At 38.8% G+C, this 18,491-nt stretch overlaps 1 protein-coding gene across 8 annotated transcripts in view; it reads left to right on the plus strand.

Annotated features, from left to right (window-relative positions):
* Nucleotides 1-18,491, plus strand: part of FHIT (fragile histidine triad diadenosine triphosphatase) — a 1,488,394-nt gene that overhangs the window by 1,372,832 nt on the left and 97,071 nt on the right. The gene's annotated exons all lie outside the window — the stretch shown is intronic.

The raw sequence follows: 18,491 nt of genomic DNA on the forward strand, positions 1-18,491 counted from the left end.
TTTAAAAGACTAGTATTTAAATATAAGATTTAATGTGTTTCTATAATAATACTAATCCCACATTATTCATTTTTTATGCTTTTAATTTTGATAACCCAACTCACCAATTTAGAAAATGTCGTCTCCTCCTTGGTTTAATTTTTTTCTTTTTTTAAGTGAAATTGAAATTATACTATTAAGATGAAGTACACAATTTGAAAGTAAGGAACCATCTATTTTACACAGAGTGGAAGAGTCAGAAATGGGCAGTTTTCAATTTAAGCTGAATGTGGATCATTAATTAGCAGTGATAGTAGTAGTTATACAACTAATTATGAGCCTGAAGCTCTGGCCCCCTGGGGAGAGGCAGCCTTGATGGTATAGAAATTGCTCTGGAGATTACAGGAAGGTGAAAGAATTAGGCCTCCCTTCTAAATGAACAGCATGCAAAAATAATTTTTTTTTCCTTTCTCTTTCATATAATTTCAGAAGGGCCTTTTAGGCAGAAAGGGTGAAGTCTGAATGCCCCCTCTTCCTTCTTCCCTACACAGAAAAGCATTGCTTCTTAGAGGCCCACGTTGTGTGCAGAGAGAGGGTAATGCACGCATGAGGGTATGGCATGAACACCAGTTCATGAGAACAAAGAAACTGCAAGTCATGTTAACCTGCCCAGGGCCATAGGATATATGGCTGCGGGTTGTTTACTAGATCAGCCAGAGTGGGCTAGATATGCTGCAGGAATTAACAGCCCCAATATTTAAACAATACAAGTATGTTTCTAACATGCTCTATTAGCCCGTTTTCATTCTGCTGATAAAAACATACCCAAGACTGGGAAGAAAAAGAGGTTTAATTGGACTTACAGTTCCACATGGCTGGGGAGTCCTCAGAATCATGGTGGAAGGCAAAAGGCACTTCTTACATGGTGGCAGCAAGAGAAAATGAGGAAGAAGCAAAAGCGGAAATCCCTGATAAACCCATCAGATCTTGTGAGACTTACTCACTATCACAAGAATAGCACAGGAAAGACCAGCCCCCATGATTCAATTACCTCCCACTGGGTCCCTCCCACAGCATGTAGGAATTCTGGTAGATACAATTCAAATTGATATTTGGGTGGGGACACAGCCAAACCATATCATATGTCTTTTGTGGATTAGCTGGGTACTGTGTATATGTCCCTTCATTTTAAGAATATAGGCCGATCACTGTCTGCCGTCTGCGATCTTGCTAGTTGTCATGGCAGAAAGAAACAAATACGGTAAATTGTGCACTAACTAATAAAGGCTTCCACCTAGAATGGGATCATTTTTGTTTTCATTAATTGGCCATGGCAAGCCACATGGCCACATCTAATTTCAAGGGAGCAGGAAAGGGCAAACTTTTCATTCAGCAGGAAGAAAACAAGCTAGAAATATTAGTATATGGCTCTTAAAACTACCACAGGTACCTTGCCAGTGGGTAAGCAGGAGCTGAATTCCAGCTGCAATCCTTTGGTTAAGCAATGAGCTCTGGCTCAGAGCTTCATCTGCCTGGAAGGAGCACCTTTTTTTCTCCTTTGTAAGAAGGTACCTCAGAAGAACAGACCCTCAGCTATGTAATCCATTTTGCCTGCTGAATGATGGTAATAATCTTAATTCATTCACTTGTTTTCATATTCAAAAGTATTGAGTGAGTCCCTACTATGAGCTAGACACAGGGAGTAGAGCTGTGAATAATCATGCATGGTCTCTGGCCTCATTGAGTTTATGGTCTCTCAGGGAAGATAGATAATGAGAAGGAAATAATCACAGATGTGATGGATGCTAATGGAGGGAGATATGTAGGATGCTGTAGGATCATATGATGGTAAGTAAGTTATCCGTTGCAGGCATAGTTCCTTCTTATGCAGCACTGTGACTCTCCTTTGGGGATACCTAGTGGTTTTGAGCCCTTTCAGCAGATAATTAGACCAAGGCATAGATAATTTAGAGGACTTGTTATTTGGGACATTGATGAGCACTAGAGTAGTCTAAGGAGTGATGTGCATCTCAAAGCAGGCCCTGAAATGTCCATCTGATGTTCATTAAGACTTTATCTTAGGGTGGCTGGGGCTGAGAGGGAGTGGGTAACTGCATTGGCTTGGAGACAAGCATTGACCCAGGTTTCTAAATACCTCGCCTTAAAAGGGCCCTGTTGCAGTGTACTGCCCGTAATCCTTGGACGGGACTATTCCTCTACACATTGACCCCTGGCTTCCATCTTTAAATACTATGACATTCTAGCTGTTGTCTTTTTCTAGTCACTGGTATCTACTTCGTGTATGTGCAGTGCAAGCTAGCCTGAAAGTGCTAGGAATTTAATCCCCCAGCCCATATCCTACCCCACCACCCCTTGGTAGCAGTTATCAGCAATGACTAATGGAAGTTGGTGAGTAAGTACCCAGGCTCCCTTGCTCCTGTGGAGGAATAACTGTGAAACATATCTATGGTGTTTCCCAGTGAAACTGAGTCCCTCTTGCCCACAGCAATCACCTGCTTAATATCACACATTTTCTTCCCTCCTGAACTTACTTCCTCACTCCACTGGTGGTGATTTCTGCAATTACCTTCTAAATCAACTACTTGCCTTCAAAGTCTTGTCTTCAGGGTTTGCTTTAGAAGAACCCAGCCTAAGACAAGTATATTTAAATATCCAGCCAATAATCCCCAGAATGGGGGCCTATAAAACATTCTCTGTCTGCTCTTCTACAAATGGGGTGCTAAGATAAAAGGTAGGACATTTGACATATATAACGCAGAGAAATAGCAAGTGAGTCTTGCTGGATGGCCATTGGTCCTTAGCTGGCTGATTGCCATTAGGATTGCTCATATGGTTTGGCTGTGTCCCCACCCAAATCTCATCTTAAATTGTAGCTCCCATAATCCCTGCATATCGTGGGAGGGACCCAGTGGGAATCATGAGGGCAGGTATTTCCCGTGCCGTTCTTGTGATAGTGAATAAATCTCACGAGATCTGATGGTTTTATAAAGGGCAGTTCCCCTGCACATGCCCTCTTGCCTGCCACCACATAAGATGTGCCTTTGGTTCTCCTTTGCCTTTCGCCATGATTGTGAGGTCTCCCCAGCCATGCGGAGCTGTGAGTCCATCTTTTTCTTTATAAAGTACACAGCCATGAGTATTTCTTCATAACAGTACAAACATGAACTAGTACAATTTTGCTTTCAAAAATACTGTCAGACTACACTGTAGCATCAGTTGCAGGGTTTTTTTCCCCAAAGGCATCTTGTGATAATTTGGCATTTTTTGTTCATATTCATCATGACTAGTACCAATTATATCACATAATCCTTTGGGGAGAAAAACACACTTTAACACAACACAAAGGCCATAGAAAATATATTTGACTTTTTTTTTTCCTTCTGAATACCATGTTTCATGTTCTTCTAGTTCATAATTTCTTCATCAGCTATACTGTTTACTATTTGACTTTTTGGCATAAAAATATATTGATTAGAGAAAGAAATTAAGGTCTAATTTATGAAAATAGACTTCTTGTACTCAAGGAAATTCATGTGGCGTTATTTGGAAAAGGTGATGAATGTGGTTTTCAGTAGAGTATCTGCATAAATTATGATTGATTTGCAATTCATCACCTTCCTTTATTGCTCCTTCTTAGTACAGAAACCTTATCTGTGCATTATCAAGGAGGGAATATTTTTAGTTAGTAATTATTCGGCAGAAGTGCTAATAATGATGGGGGAAATTTTTAAGAAAATATTTCCAAACTGGGAGTTTCTGCATTTTCAAAAACAGCGCCCTGGAAGTTTGCACTGAGCCCTTCCATCTTTCAGGTGTTGCCTTCCTTGAACGATGTCTGAAAATAAATGTTTCTCTGTGAGTTTGTGACCCCAGTGGGTTTGGCCTTGAGCTTCAGAGAAAGACAGTAGGGCACAGAAGTATTGCCAGTGCTGTCTATTCCACAGCCTCCCAATCAGTATAACTGATGCCTCGATCTTCCGCACACTCATCATCTTTGTACATGGTGTTGGTATCCATGTTTGCCATGGAATGGGTCATCTTGTATTTTAGCTGTCTTTGAAATAGATTGCACTTCCCCTATATACCACCACCCATGCTTCCTCATCTCTATGTGCTTGTGCTTGCTTCCCCTTTGGCCAAGAGTCCATTCTTGTCATCCTGCCAGCCAGTCAAGCTCTACTTCAAGTTTCTGCTCAGTGCCACGTCCTCCACAGAGCTTTGTCCATCAGAACCCCCTCTTTCTCCCTCTTCTCTTCAGGCACAAGGCACAAGGCAGCTTACTGTAGTAGGAAATAAAAGGCACAAGGCAGCCCACTGTAGTAGGAATAAAAGAGATCTTTGGGGTCCTATGGACCTATAGTCCAATCTGGGCTTTGACATTTACTAGCTGGCAGATCATGGATCATTACTGGATTTTCATACCTTGGTGTTTCGATGTCTAATTCCCACCTCTTGGTTCAGAGAAGGAGCCTGGGGAATATAAACGTTCTCCTTCCTTCTGTTTTCTGAAGTTTCCTCACACCTTATCTGACATTCTCTGGTGGTTCCTTTTTATTCTGTTCTACCCTGTATTAGAACTATTGATGTAGATGTTTTATCTCACTTTTCATAATCAACTCAAACATACTGATCCACACTGACTGCCCTGTGCTCACCAGGCACCTGTTCTCCAATCAGTCTCATACTTTTCAGTAAATCGAACTAACAAGGTAAACAAATAAATATGTATGTCCTAAGGATGTTGATGAAGAGTGTGGATGTTATTGGTGGTGATTTGGAATAATGGAAGAATTATGTAATGCATAACAGTTCAAAATTTATTCAACTTTTTTCCAATATCCCTCTTTTCCCTACAAGTTCCATTCCCTATGGCAGCTGTTTGCTTGTTTGCAAGTACTGTCTCTCAATATCTAGCAGTTTTTCTCCTTGCACACCTGGTCACCCTTCCCTCCTTTATACTGAATCTTCTTTTCTTTTTTGTAAGTCAGCTGGCTGCCCTTTGACCGTTCTCATTTGCATTCCTGATCATCAATTCTTCCCAACAGAGGGTCTTCTCAGAAAACAAAGAAGGATTCTAATCACGTATAAAATAATCTTCCCATTAAACTTATGCTATCTTCTTCTTCTTGGAGCTCAGCACTTTTAGTATTTTTTTAATTCTGAAGCTGTTTCAAACCTACAGAAGGGTAGCAAGAACTGTGGTATCCTTTCACCCGGATTATCCACCTTTTAACATTTTAATTCTCTTTCATTCAGAGAGATCAATATATAGATATTCCCTTTCAGATATGATGTTCCATCACTCTTTAGGTGTTTGATTACCTTCCCAAAACAAGAGCACTCTTCTCATTACTATTATAAAAACACTTCCAATCAGGAATCAACACTGATACAGCACTACCATTCAGTCCACAGGCCCCATTCACATTTTGCCAACTGTCTCAATGATGACATTTTCTTTTTTGGTCCAGGATGCTATACAGAAACATACATTGCATTTAATTATTATTTTTCATCAGTTTCCTCCAATCTGGAATGTTTTTTGTTCATTTGTTTGTTTTTGTTTTGAGAGACAGAGTCTCCCTGTGTTGCCCAGGCTGGAGTGCAGTAATGAGATCTCAGCTCACTGCAACCTCTGCCTCCCAGGTTCTAAGCAATTCTCCTACTTCAGCCTCCGGAGTAGCTGGGATTGCAGGCACGCACCTCCATGCCTGGCTATTTTTTTGTAATTTTAGTAGAGATGGGGTTTTACCATGTTGGCCAGGTTGGTCTTGAACTCCTGACCTCAGGTGATCCACCCGCCTCAGCATCCCAAAGTGTTGTGATTACAGGTGTGAGCCACAGTGCCCATACTGTAATGTTTTTTTTTTATTCTTTCCTTGTCTCATGTTTTCCTGCCTTAAAGAGTATAGGTCTTTTTTTCCTATAGGATGACCCTCTCTCTGGAACTTCCAATATTTCTGCATGATTAAACTCAAGTCATGTATTCTTGCATGCCATCTTGGCAGGAATTCCACAGAAACGCTGCTAAGCTCTTCTCAGCATATCACATCAAAAGGCAACCACACTGACCATATCCCTACTTGATCACCTGGTCCAGTTGGTGCTTGCCAGATCTCCTCATCATTCTTTGAGCATTTCTTTATATTCCGGTACAAAAAAAAAGATGCTCCAGGGTCATCTTATACTTTCCGTGTCCAGCCTTGGAATCAGCCACTTCTCCAAGCAGCCCTGGTTCCTGTCCATATAGAATGATTTCAGAAATCAAGATCTGGGTGCTTAGCATGCTTATTGTTCCTGTGAAGTCAGTGCTTCGAGACCAAAGCAACACAGAGCTAGGAAATATGTACATATAAGTCCACACAAACACACACTTCTTATTATTTCCATATCCGTGTATGTGTATATGTTTACACATAAGCCCCATGAATTCATATCAGTATTTTCAATTCAAATCCAAGTCTTTTCCCCCTTCCACATTTATAAATACCTTATCTGAAAGAGAGAAACTTGGTTCCCATTATCCTCAATATATATACACATTTGTTCAATATTAGCCTTTGCTGCCCACCACCTCCATACCTCTCATCCTCTGCTCTGCTTCCTCACACACTAGAAACACCAATGCCCCCATCCGTGCAGCACCCCTCTCCCCACATTGCCCTGCATGTTCAGTTGCAGAGCAGGCTGCCATCACTACCCACCTCCACAAGACACCCCTCACTCTCACTACCTGCCTTCTCAGATGCTATCATTTCTCTCCAATAAACAAAGAGAAAAGGCTAGGCAAGGTGGCTCATACCTGTAATCCCAGCACTTTGGGAGACCGAGGCTGTCGAATCATGAGATCAGGAGTTCGAGACCATCCCGGTCAACATGGTGAAACCCTGTCTCTACTGAAAATACAAAAAAAAAAAAAAAAAAAAAATGGCTGAGCGTAGTGGTGAGCACCTATAATCCCAGCTAGCTACTTGGGAGGCTGAGGCAAGAGAATCACTTGAACCCAGGAGGCAGAGGCTGCAGTGAGCCGAGATCGCACCACTGAACTCCAGCACTCCATCTCAAAAAAAAAAGAAGATGGGAAAAGGAAGGAAGATCACCATTTATGCCTTTTTGCTGATAGATGATGTGGGAAATTCCCATACGCCTTTCACAACACAGTCACACATATGTTGAATGAGCAAACCTTTATTTGCCATCTACTCCCTTTTACTCTCTGCATTACTTACCTATCTCCAAGGCTGTGTCCAAGCATAGTTGAAGACAGAAATCACTTAATAATATTCAGCTGAGTCAACTGGACATAAAGCTGAGACTCCAATTAGGGGAACTGGAAGCTCTGGGCAGTGGTGTCAGGGGACCAGCAGGTGGCGCCCATAGGTTCAACTCTAAACCTTTCTGTATCCAGGCTTGTTCACTACCCTCTTTCACCATCTGGTTTTTCTCTATCAGAGCTCTTTAAAAATATGTTAGCATTCACAGTTTCCAGTACCGCTGCAGACAGAAATGCTGAGAAATGCATTCTTGCTTTCCTTCTCAAGGTACCAATAGTACAAAGACAAGCATAAAACCCCTTAGGATACAAAAAAAAAAAAAAAAAAAGCATTTTGCACAGCATAGTCATAAGTGATGTCACTCTGTAATCTTTAACAGGAGTGATGTTTTCCACACTCAGAGGACAAACTGACTCTTGAATCTTTGTTAGGTCTCCCTGTCTAATCGATATGTAAGCTTCTGTAGGGAAAGAATAGAGTGGAACAGCATATCTTCCCCACTGTTTTATCAGGCTAACAGAGTCCCTGAGCCTTATACCTTTTCTGCCGCTAACCACTTCTCCAAGTTGAAAACTCTCAATCATTTTATTTTTTCTCAGGTTGCTTCTTTGTATAAATAATCTTGTCCTGTGAAAACTGAAAGCGATTATTGGTAACATTTTTGATAACCTAATAGAACAAAACTACAAGCCCTAGCTAAGGTAAATTATCAAAAATCTTCTATGTCAGGAACGTGGTGGAGAGTTGCAGGTGGGCAGGGAAGTGGCCAGAATGTTTAAAAAAAAAAAAAAAATCTTCTGACCTGGAGTCTGTGGCAGAGTGGAGAGAGTTGCAGTGACATATCTGATCTCATTAGTGCTCAAGGTTCCTCACGCAGAGATAGAGAAATGGCAGTGTATCGCTCATTCCTGCCCTCTGAAGCCTTTCCATTAGAAATGCTGCAATTTAATCTTACATGTCACAAATCAAACCGCAACTTGAAAACTGACTGCTTTCCCTGAAAAGGTGAACACATCCCATGCCTTATGGAAGGAACTCCAGTGCCCCTCAGAGGAAGTGCTGTGTCCCCGATAGCAGCTGGTAATATCAACTCCACATTTGAAAGGACCCCTGGGCATCAGTATTCAGAGACTGCAGTTGTTATATTAGCGTGACTTTTTGCAAGTTATGTGACTTTGAGTGAGTTGTTAAAATTCCACTTGACTCAGTTTCTTTATTCACTAATTGAGAATAAAAATCTCCACCATGCAGGGTGGTTGTGGGGATTAAAAGAGAGTTAAAAAAAAAAAAAAATCAAATACTCAGCCAGGGAACTAAGTACTTGATAAACAGAAGCTGTAACTTATTATTGCTTACTATTACTTCCAGACACTGAGCTAAGGGCTTTATATTATTTACTTCCTTAATTCCCATGCAAGGAAGGAAACTGAGTCTTAGAGAAATTACATAACATTACTACATTATACAGCTAGAACAATGGTACATTCCAAAGCTAATGCAATCTTTCTGTAATGTTACACTGCTACTTGTATATTGGAAATAAAATTTGTTATGGCTTACAGTTGAGTACACTACTAAGAAGGATGGTGTACATCTATATTCCTTTGTGAGATGAGGCTGTAATTTTCCTCTCTTGTAATTTTTATGCCTGGTCCTAGTAACAGGGTTATATTGATTTATGGAATCTATGGGGAATAATCTGTTTTTTCCTATCATATGGAAGAGTTTGCATAAAATTGGAATGATGTCTTCCTGGAACATTGGAAAAAATTTGCCTGTAAAATCACCTGGTGTGATGTTTCCTTTGCAAAAAAAAAAAATTTAACAATTACCTTAATTTATTTAATAGCCACAGGGCTATATAAGCTTTTTGTTATTTCTTGGGTCCATTATGATTAGTTATAAATTTTTAGACATTTATACATTTCATCTAAACTTTTAAAAATTTTGACAGATAGTTGTTGACAATAGTCATTTATTATTTTAGTTGTAATAAATATTCACTTTTTCATTCAAAACATGTTCTTCTTTTAATCGATATTGTCAAACATTTATCTATTTAATTATTTTATCAAAGAATCTACTTTTGACTATTTTGATCTCCTCTAGAAAATATTTTTCTATTTCATCAATTTGTGCTCATATTTACTGTAGTTTTTCTTTTGCTAAGTGTGAACTTATTTTGTGCAGTTTTTGCATACTTAAGATTGACACTTACCTTATTAACTTTGAGGCTATCTTCTATTATAAGCACAGATTTTAATATATAGCATTTATTATTATTCAGTTGTAGGTAACTTTTAATTTCTTCATAATAAAATATCAAGTAGGGGAAAATAAGTGTGTGAGGATAACATAAGATAAGGATGGGATCCTTTTTATAAAATTTAAAACAGCTTAGATTATAAAGCATTTTAGGACCAATTATACATGCAATAAAACTCTATAAGAAGAAAGATGAACCTGGGACTCAGGAACATAATGACCTTGGAGACAAGAAGATAAACGGGGGAGGACAAGATGGGTAGATGGGGGTCATTGTGAGGGTCAAAGCTCTTGGTTTGTATGTGGCATTCATGGGTGTTTACTTAACAAAATAACTTACCAAGTAATATCAAGACAATTTTTATAATTAACATTGGGCAAATTCTTACTATGTACCAGCTCATTTTAATACTCACCGTATCCTCAAAAGAACCCTGAGAGGGGAAAACATTGTTTAATGTTACAGTTATGATAGATCCAAGTACTGAGTGCAATTAGCATTGAATCAAACTGCTTCAGAGGCCACAACTGTGATCACTGGATATGAGTTTTGGAAAGGCAAACCGAAGTCTTGTTAGTAATCAGGTCTATAGTTATGTGCGGTAGAGAGCTTCCTGTCAGTGGAAGGATTCCAACAGAGACCATTTTCTCCTTCCAGGGATGTGCCATTGGATAAAGAGACTTAGTTGCATGAGCTTCTTAGCCTCCTATTAATGCCAAAGGCCTCAAGGCAGTCTGGCTCCTCTCTGTCTGCTCACTTAATGAGAAAGTTATTTAGGGAGGGAGCCTAGTATGGCAATAATATGGGCTCTAGAGTTTCCTGGACCTTGGTTCAAATCCCAGATCTACCAATTACTAGCTTTGTGCCTGTGAAAAACAATTGTTATTCCTCAGACCTCAGTTTCTTCATCTGTAAAAATCACAAAATTGTGAGGATTAAATAAAATAAGCTCTGGATTCTGCCCTGCACTGCACTTGGACTAGAGGAGAGTACTCTGCGGTGTGAGAGAGGGGGAAACCAGATTTGCTGAATATATGATGCCAGCACCTGGATTCCCTAAGTCAGTGAGTTCTGACACTTCACAAGGCAGAATAATGACCTCAGTGATGATTGGGATGCCCAGTGGAAAGTCAGATGGGAAACTTGACCTCTCTGCCTTCCCGTCCCTGTTCTTTAGCACATGCGATGTGAGCACAATACTGAGCTTCAGTTATTTATCAGACGTATTTGTGTTCAGTGACACGTGTGGCAGATATAAATCTGTGGGTTCTTCCCCCTGGAATGCTTCCGGGCAAGTTATACAGCAGGGACCCTTTAAAGCATCAGCGTTGAAGAGCAGAGATTGATTTCCTTCCCAGCCTTTTTCTTTCATGCATCTTAGGCTTCTCGGGATTTCCGCGCAGTGCAGGGCTAATGACTTTTGATACCAATCGATGCAAAGCTAATTAATCTACTTCACAATTTTCATGTACTCAAAGTACCCAATGGTACAAATGATTTGTTGTTGTTTTTTGTTTTTGTTTTTTAGAAGTCTGTTCTTTGTCTTCTTTTATTTATTATTTTTCACACGTGGACTAATTAGCTCCTGATGACTTTATCTATTGGTGGGATTCGAATTGTAGCAGGCATGTGGATTGCAACGAAGGAGCACTGAGATTCTATGACTTCCATGCTTTTTAATTGCTAAGACTTCATGACAGGAACTCTAGACTCTGAATAAGTATAATTTTATTTTGATACTTTATGGAAATTAGCTAGCTAATTTTAACTGTCTCTTGGATGTTCCAACATGGCGTGAGATGGAAAGTGTCTATGTGTGTGTCGCCGTGTGTGTGACACACACAGATGCACACCCACAATAGAATATGATGAAAAGAAAAATTTGTGGAAATTGTTCTCAATCTGGAAACTGTAAATTCTTTACTTCTTAATTTAAAACATCATCCGTTCATGATGATACTAAAGAATTAGTCCATTTAGATGAGCTTCCTGTTTCATATTTTGAAGTATTTAGAGGATATTTTATTGGCTGAAGATTGTACTTAGTTTTCATAATGGTATAATTTAAGCATATTATTCATAGGACTTGCAAATCACATAATACAACTGAGAAGACAAGATGTACCTCAGTGATAGAAAGTATAGGCTATGAAATTCACTAAACTTCAGTTTGAATCTTGGCTCAAGCTTATAGTGGCCAGTTTGAAATATCTACATTCTTTGAGTTTCAAGTTCTTGAACTGTAAAATGAAGATCATGATAGCCTATGTGGATTTTTCAAAAATGAGTGTTCAAACAACAGTGAGATACCACCACACACTTGTTAGAAGAGCCCAAATCAGAACACTGACAACGCCACATGCTAGAGAGGATGTGAAGCAACAGGAACTCTCATTCATTTCTGGTGGGAATGCGACATAGTACAGCCTCTTTGGAAGACAGTTTGGTGATTTCTTACAAAACTAAACACTCTTACCACATGATCCAGCAGTGTACTCCTTAATATTTATCCCAAGGAACTGAAAACATATCCACACAAAAACCTGCACATTGATGTTCATAGCAGTCTTATCTTTAATTGCTAAAACATAGAAGCCGCCAAGATATTCTTCAGTGGGTGAATGTATAAATACACTGTGGTACATCCAGACAAGGGATTACGATTCAGTGCTAAAAAGAAATTAGTTATCAATCCATGAAAAGACATGGAGGAAACTTAAATGCATATTACTAAGTGAAAGAAGCCTACCTAAGAAGGCTGCCTGCTCTATGATTCTGACTATGTGGAATTCTGGAAAAGGCAAAATTATGGATATAATAAAAAGATCAATGGTTGCCAGGGATGAGGAGGGAGGGAGGGATAAATAGGCAGATCACAGAGGATCTTTTAGGGCAATGAAACTACTCTTTATGATACTATAATGGTGGATACATATCATTATACATTTATCCAAACCCATAGAATGTACAGCACCAAGACTGAACCCTAATGTAAACTATGGACTTTGGGTGATATGTCCTTGTAGGTTCACAAATTGTAACAAATGTACCAGTCTGGTGGGGGGAGATTAATAATATGGGAGGCTACATATGTGGGGGCAGGGAATATGTGGGCTATTGCTGTACCTTACTCTCAGTTTTGCTATAAACCTAAAACTTCTCTAAATATAAAGTCTTTACTGTTTTAAAATGAGTATTCATGCAAAAGGTATGGAACATTTCTTGGTATATAGTATGTGTGCTGTAAACACTACCTGTTCATTGATGGGGGTGATATTACTGTTTGGTAGTTGACTCTCTTGCTCTATTCTCTACCCCAAGAACAAAGCACCACCCAAGAGTTTAAAAATTAAAGAGCTTACACTGAAGGCCTCCTGCTAGTTTACTTAAGGAAATGGAATGTGGCTGAGTGGAGAGCCATATGCTGGAGAACAGAATCTACTATACCTTAAATGATTATGTGTGATTTTCAGAACTACTCAATATAACAGTTTAATCAAAATACCCAGAAAGAACTAATATCCCCCTACTGGGTGAATCTTATCTCTATCTAAACTGAGACTCAAGCAATGTGTTTTAGAGCAAGATGAAAATGTAAATTAGAATCAGTTCTACAGGTATGTGTGACTACTCTTTTTCTCTTAATTGGGACATTCTTACTAGTTTGTTTTAAGAAGACTCCAAAGTACTGTCTGATTTTCATGTTGTCAGAAGCTTGTAGGAGCTTTAATCTTGCAGTTTAGAAATAACACCTCCGTGAAGAAACTAACATAACATAACAATGCACGTAGCGTCACCAGGGATCAAGGTAAATTCTAATGGGAATGGCAACTTGTGATAGTGATATTCTGTACAGTTTTGGGTAAAACACTCGTGTCTGTTGAGAACATGAGTGAATGTAATAAGCCTGATTGAGGGGTGAAATGGGCTTTGCAACAATGACTAAGAACAAAGCTAACTATTGCATAGGTTGGGTGTGTATCAAATGATAATTGAATGGGCTTGGAGTTGGCTAGACCTGGGTTTGAAGCTGAAGTCTACCACTCATTAGCTGTTTAACTTCAGACAAGTTACTTAGTTTTTCACACTTTCCTTTCTTCTCTGTTAAACTGAGATAAACATAGGTCCCTTGCATGGAAGTTGTAAGGATCAAGTACAATAATGGATTTGAAATACTTAGCATAGGTCTGGCACATAAGAAATGCTCTGCATATTTCTAATCTTAATGTTTTCTATTAAATATTATATTTTATCTGACATTTAACCAGTAGCTAATGAGCCATAAAAGTTCTAGTTAATTAATAATTAATGAGCTCTGATCATTTTTGAGCTATGAGGATTACCACCACTCTACTACCACTATCATCATCAACTTTAGATTCTACATATGCGACCATCAGCCGACTGTCTGGACTCAGCCAGATTGACCTTCTTAGAAGGTCCAGGAGGAGCCACTGGGTCCTGGATCAGAATATCACAGCTTCATCATCAGTGTCCAAATCCAAAATAGAGAAGACCCTGCTCTTTTAATTGATTTTCATTTACCAACCCCTTGTGAACAAGGAAACTGGAAGACTATTAGAAGTAGAAAGTATCGGCCATAATCTAGGTTATTCCCTCGAAGGGGAGCTTTGGTGACATCAGAATGGATTAGAACATACAATCAGGCTTTTAGGATGCCAGGATCACCACCTCTGCCTCCCCTTGCAAAGTAGTATTCTTTTTGTTGCCTTACCAACACATTTACAAATGCAGAAAGACTCTTGCTTTTGTGGCAAGTCACACCCGCAGGGTGCCTTTTCTCAGACATGTGTGAGTCCTTCAGTCATTGTTCCCAGCGTCAGTGATGAGTGCAGGAGCTGAGAGGAGAAGTGACTCATTTTTAGTTGATATCTTAAATAAAGTTCCTTGGGGTGGCCATGTGTTCTGTCCCTAACCTCTCTGGTTAGAGAACCTGAGCTTGTATCGGCTCATTAACTCTAATAGCTTGACCTTTAACTTCTCTTCTGTGTGTGATGTGCCAGCTTTCACCTCTCCTGTGTAATTTAAGTACAGGGATATACCACATTTTTTATTGGAGGGCTTAGGTTTTTCGGGGTTACCCTGGGTCTGAGTTTCATTTTAATGAGGCAGTGCCAGAAAACAACCCAGGATTCCATTACCTCTAAGAGACATACCCAAAGCATTTGGCCCAACATAGTACTTATGCAGCTGCAAATTATGAATTAAAGTAGATGTTGGTAAAGAGGTAAAGTTGTCAGTTCAAAAAGTTACTAGGGAATATTGCAAATTAAAACATTTGTCTACTGATAATGAAAGTTGACAGTTTCTTCTTGCTTAGATTTTAAATCCAGCATCTTTACTTTTTGCAATTTATGTGGAAATAATGAATGTTTTGTGTTAAGACCTTCTCCCTCTGGGGAACAGGGCTTCACCTTTCTAATTTTTATTGAATTAACTACCAGCATGCAGGGAATTTCATGTTAGCATTTGGTCCTAGCAGATCATTTCAAAACACATTGGAAAAAATATACCTAATTAAAATTGTATGGAAAAAAACCCAGCATGACTTACTTTTAGGCTGTTAGTACATATAGTTGTGTATCTGTAATTTATTTTAAAGAACTAACGTCAAAGGTATTATAGCTTCTGTAGCTGAGCATATACCTTATAATATTTCTGATTTTGTCAGAAACTAAATTGTGCTTTTTCCTTCACTGTAGAAATAATACATACCTCCTTCTATAAACTACTCTTATAATATACCTGATTATTTAAGAATAACCCATATTTATTTCTGAAAACATTATAAATCTTACTTTTAGAGAACAAAGAAGTTTTAGACAGTTCGTCATTAATTGGTAAACAACTAGCTCCTTCCTGGTAAACATGTCTCTTGTTTCATCTCTTCCATACAGTCCCTCAGGTACATGCTGTTGGAAAGCTTAGGAAACAAATTCCTGGCATCCGGCTTTCATCTATGTCTGTATATATCTGTGGGTTGGAGGTCTAGGGTAGTTTGCCAGCCACCAGTCAGATTGAAGTCTTGATAATTTTGTCTCCATGAGATTGCGGCTTGGACATAGCTCATGTTGCATGCATTATTTCATCTTTTTCATATGCATTTAATACTGGGAGAATCTTTTATTTTTTATTATTTATTATTTTTTTATTTTTATTTTTATTTTTTGGTGACAGGGTCTCACTCTGTCACCCAGGCTGGAGCGCAGTAGCATGATCTCAGCTCACTGCAACCTCTGCCTGCCAGGCTCAAGCAATTCTTATGCCTCAGCCTCCTGAGTAGCTGGAATTACAGACATGCACCACCACGCCTGGCTAATTTTTGTATTTTTAGTGGGGCCATGGGGTTTCACCATGTTGGCCAGGCTGGTCTCTAACTCCTGGCCTCTAGTGATCTGCCTGCCTCGACCTCCCAAAGTGCTGGGATTACAGGCACGAGCCACTGCGCCTGGCTGAGAATCTTATTTCTTAACAAACAGCTATACACATTAGCTTGAATGGAATTTGCCTATGAAGGGATATGAACCTGACTTCATATATGAGAATACTGTCCTAAATAGAATTTGCATGATGACTGGATTTATTCTGTTTAGGATCATGTGATATTTGAATAAACAGAAATATAAAAACAAAGAATGAGAGATGCAGCTGAATACTCAAGGGTGAAAGATGAGAGACAGGGACTCTGAAATGAGATCTTTTTCCCCAAGTGTTTTATTGTTACTGGGCATGGAAGGAAGAATCTGAAATAATGCTCTTCTGGTAGAGCTTTACAATGGCATTTATATGGCACCATATTTGGAATGGTTCCTCAGACAATCTAAGTGCCAGCAAGTTGAATGGCATTATTATTGGATAATAATAAGGCTGGAAAACTTAGAATATGCTTACCTTCCCATTGCATTACCTAATTTATCTAATATATCCTTAAATGTAAGTACTTTGGGAATTTCAGAAGAAAAAGTATTGAGTGTCAACACAAAGGAATCTTTTTTGTCTTTATTTTATAATTTCTAAGAGCTCTAATATTATTTTAGAAGATACAGATATTACTGAAATTGCTCAAAAATCCCCAGGGCTGTTAAAGGTCTGTATTCTTTTTAATCTTTTTAGCATTCTGTCCCTATAAATATAGATATATTAAAATATAATTGATGGGAAGAGTGTAGAGTATGAAGCTTGAGAAATCTGTATTTCCACATAGATAACAATTGCATTGGCAGAATCTGTCTGTTGTAGCTATTTTGGAACTCTGGAGTCCATTGAAGGCCTGAATATTCCAGGGGAAGGGGCATAAATTGTGATTTATTTCAATTAGTTTCAGTTCTTAGCACAGTAGCAACTACCCATTCCCCATCTCTCAGCCCCATGGCAGGCAGCTGTGCATGTATTCCTGGTGCAGTTTGCACATGGCTTGTGGGAGCCACGGTGGACAAAAAGGACTCTATCCTCCAAATATTGGGATCTGTATTCTGATTACTGATTGCTGCTTTCAATCACAGAGGTGCAAAAAAGAGGTGGTAGCCATTACTGTTGTACCTTCCTCTCTAGCTGAAGTGACTCCCAGGGAATTTAAAGGGCTGATGCCTTTTTTCCCTTCCCTTAATTTTTCTTCTTACCCTTTTTGGGACCCAGATGTTGAAGACTAGGACATTCAAAAGCAACCACATATGTGGGAGAATTTAGATAGTTACTGTGCATGTTCCAGGCAAGGCACAAGCTCAGAAAAGACTTTAAATTTATACCTCAGACTGATCCTTGCTATAGAGTTGGCCTACAACAATCAAAAACATGAAAACAAAAACCAGCAACCCCAGCAAAGGGGGAGAATCTGATTTCAAGAATTATATTATTCTATTCATATGTCCAGTTTTCAACAAAAATAAAATTACAAGGCATACAGAGAAACAGGAAAATATTAAACATTAAAGAGAAAATAAATAAATAAATAAATAAACCAATGGACACTGAACTGAAAAGACCATTATAATGGTGGATCCATTAGCCAAAGACTTAAACTACCTGTCTTAGAGATGGTCAGAAAACCTAAAGGAATAATTGGGGAAAGTCAAGAAAATAATATCTGACCAAAAGGGCAACATCAATAAAGAGATACTGATGCAAAGAAACCCAAAAAGAAATTATAGAGCTGAAAAATATAATGACTAACATGAGAAATTCACTGGAACCCAAAGGCAAATTTTGACAGGCAGAAGAAAGAATTAATAAATTTAAAGATAGGTCAATGAAAATTAAGTCTGAGGACCAGAGAGAAAAAAAAGTTGAAGAAAAGTGAACAGAGCCTAGGGGACCTGTGGTACACCATCAAGTGAACCAACATATGCATTGTTAGAGCCCCAGAAGGAAAAGAGGGAGAGAGAAAGGGGCAGAGGGAGTATTTGAAGAAATAATGAATAAAAACTTCCCAAATTTGTTAAATGACATGAATATGAACATCCAAAAAGCTCAACAAAATGCAAATAGGGTGAACCTGAAAGACTCACACCAAAATAACATTATAAATACTACTATTGAAAGCCAGAGACAAAGAATTTTGAAAGCAGCAGAAGAGAAGAGATTTGTCATGCACTAGGGATCCTCACTAAGATTATCAGCAGATTTTTTCATTAGAAACTTGAGAGGCCAGAAGGTTCGGATATTCAAAGTGGTAAAAGAAAAAAAAACTATCAGCCAATAATCATATATCCAACAAAACTGTACTGCAAAAGAAGTAAAAGGAGTGAAGGAGAAATTAAGGCATTCCCAGATAAAACCTGAGAAAGTTTATTAGAACTAGACCTGCCCTTCAAGAAATGCTAAAGGGAGTCCCAAAGGTTAAAATGAAGTGATGCTAGACAGTAGCTTGAAGCTATATAAAGAAATAAAGGTCTTTGTATAGGTAAATATATTAGTAAGTAGATAAGCTAGTG

This window comes from Chlorocebus sabaeus, chromosome 22 (genome assembly GCF_047675955.1).
Source record: "Chlorocebus sabaeus isolate Y175 chromosome 22, mChlSab1.0.hap1, whole genome shotgun sequence".
Classification (NCBI taxonomy): Eukaryota; Metazoa; Chordata; class Mammalia; order Primates; family Cercopithecidae; genus Chlorocebus; species Chlorocebus sabaeus.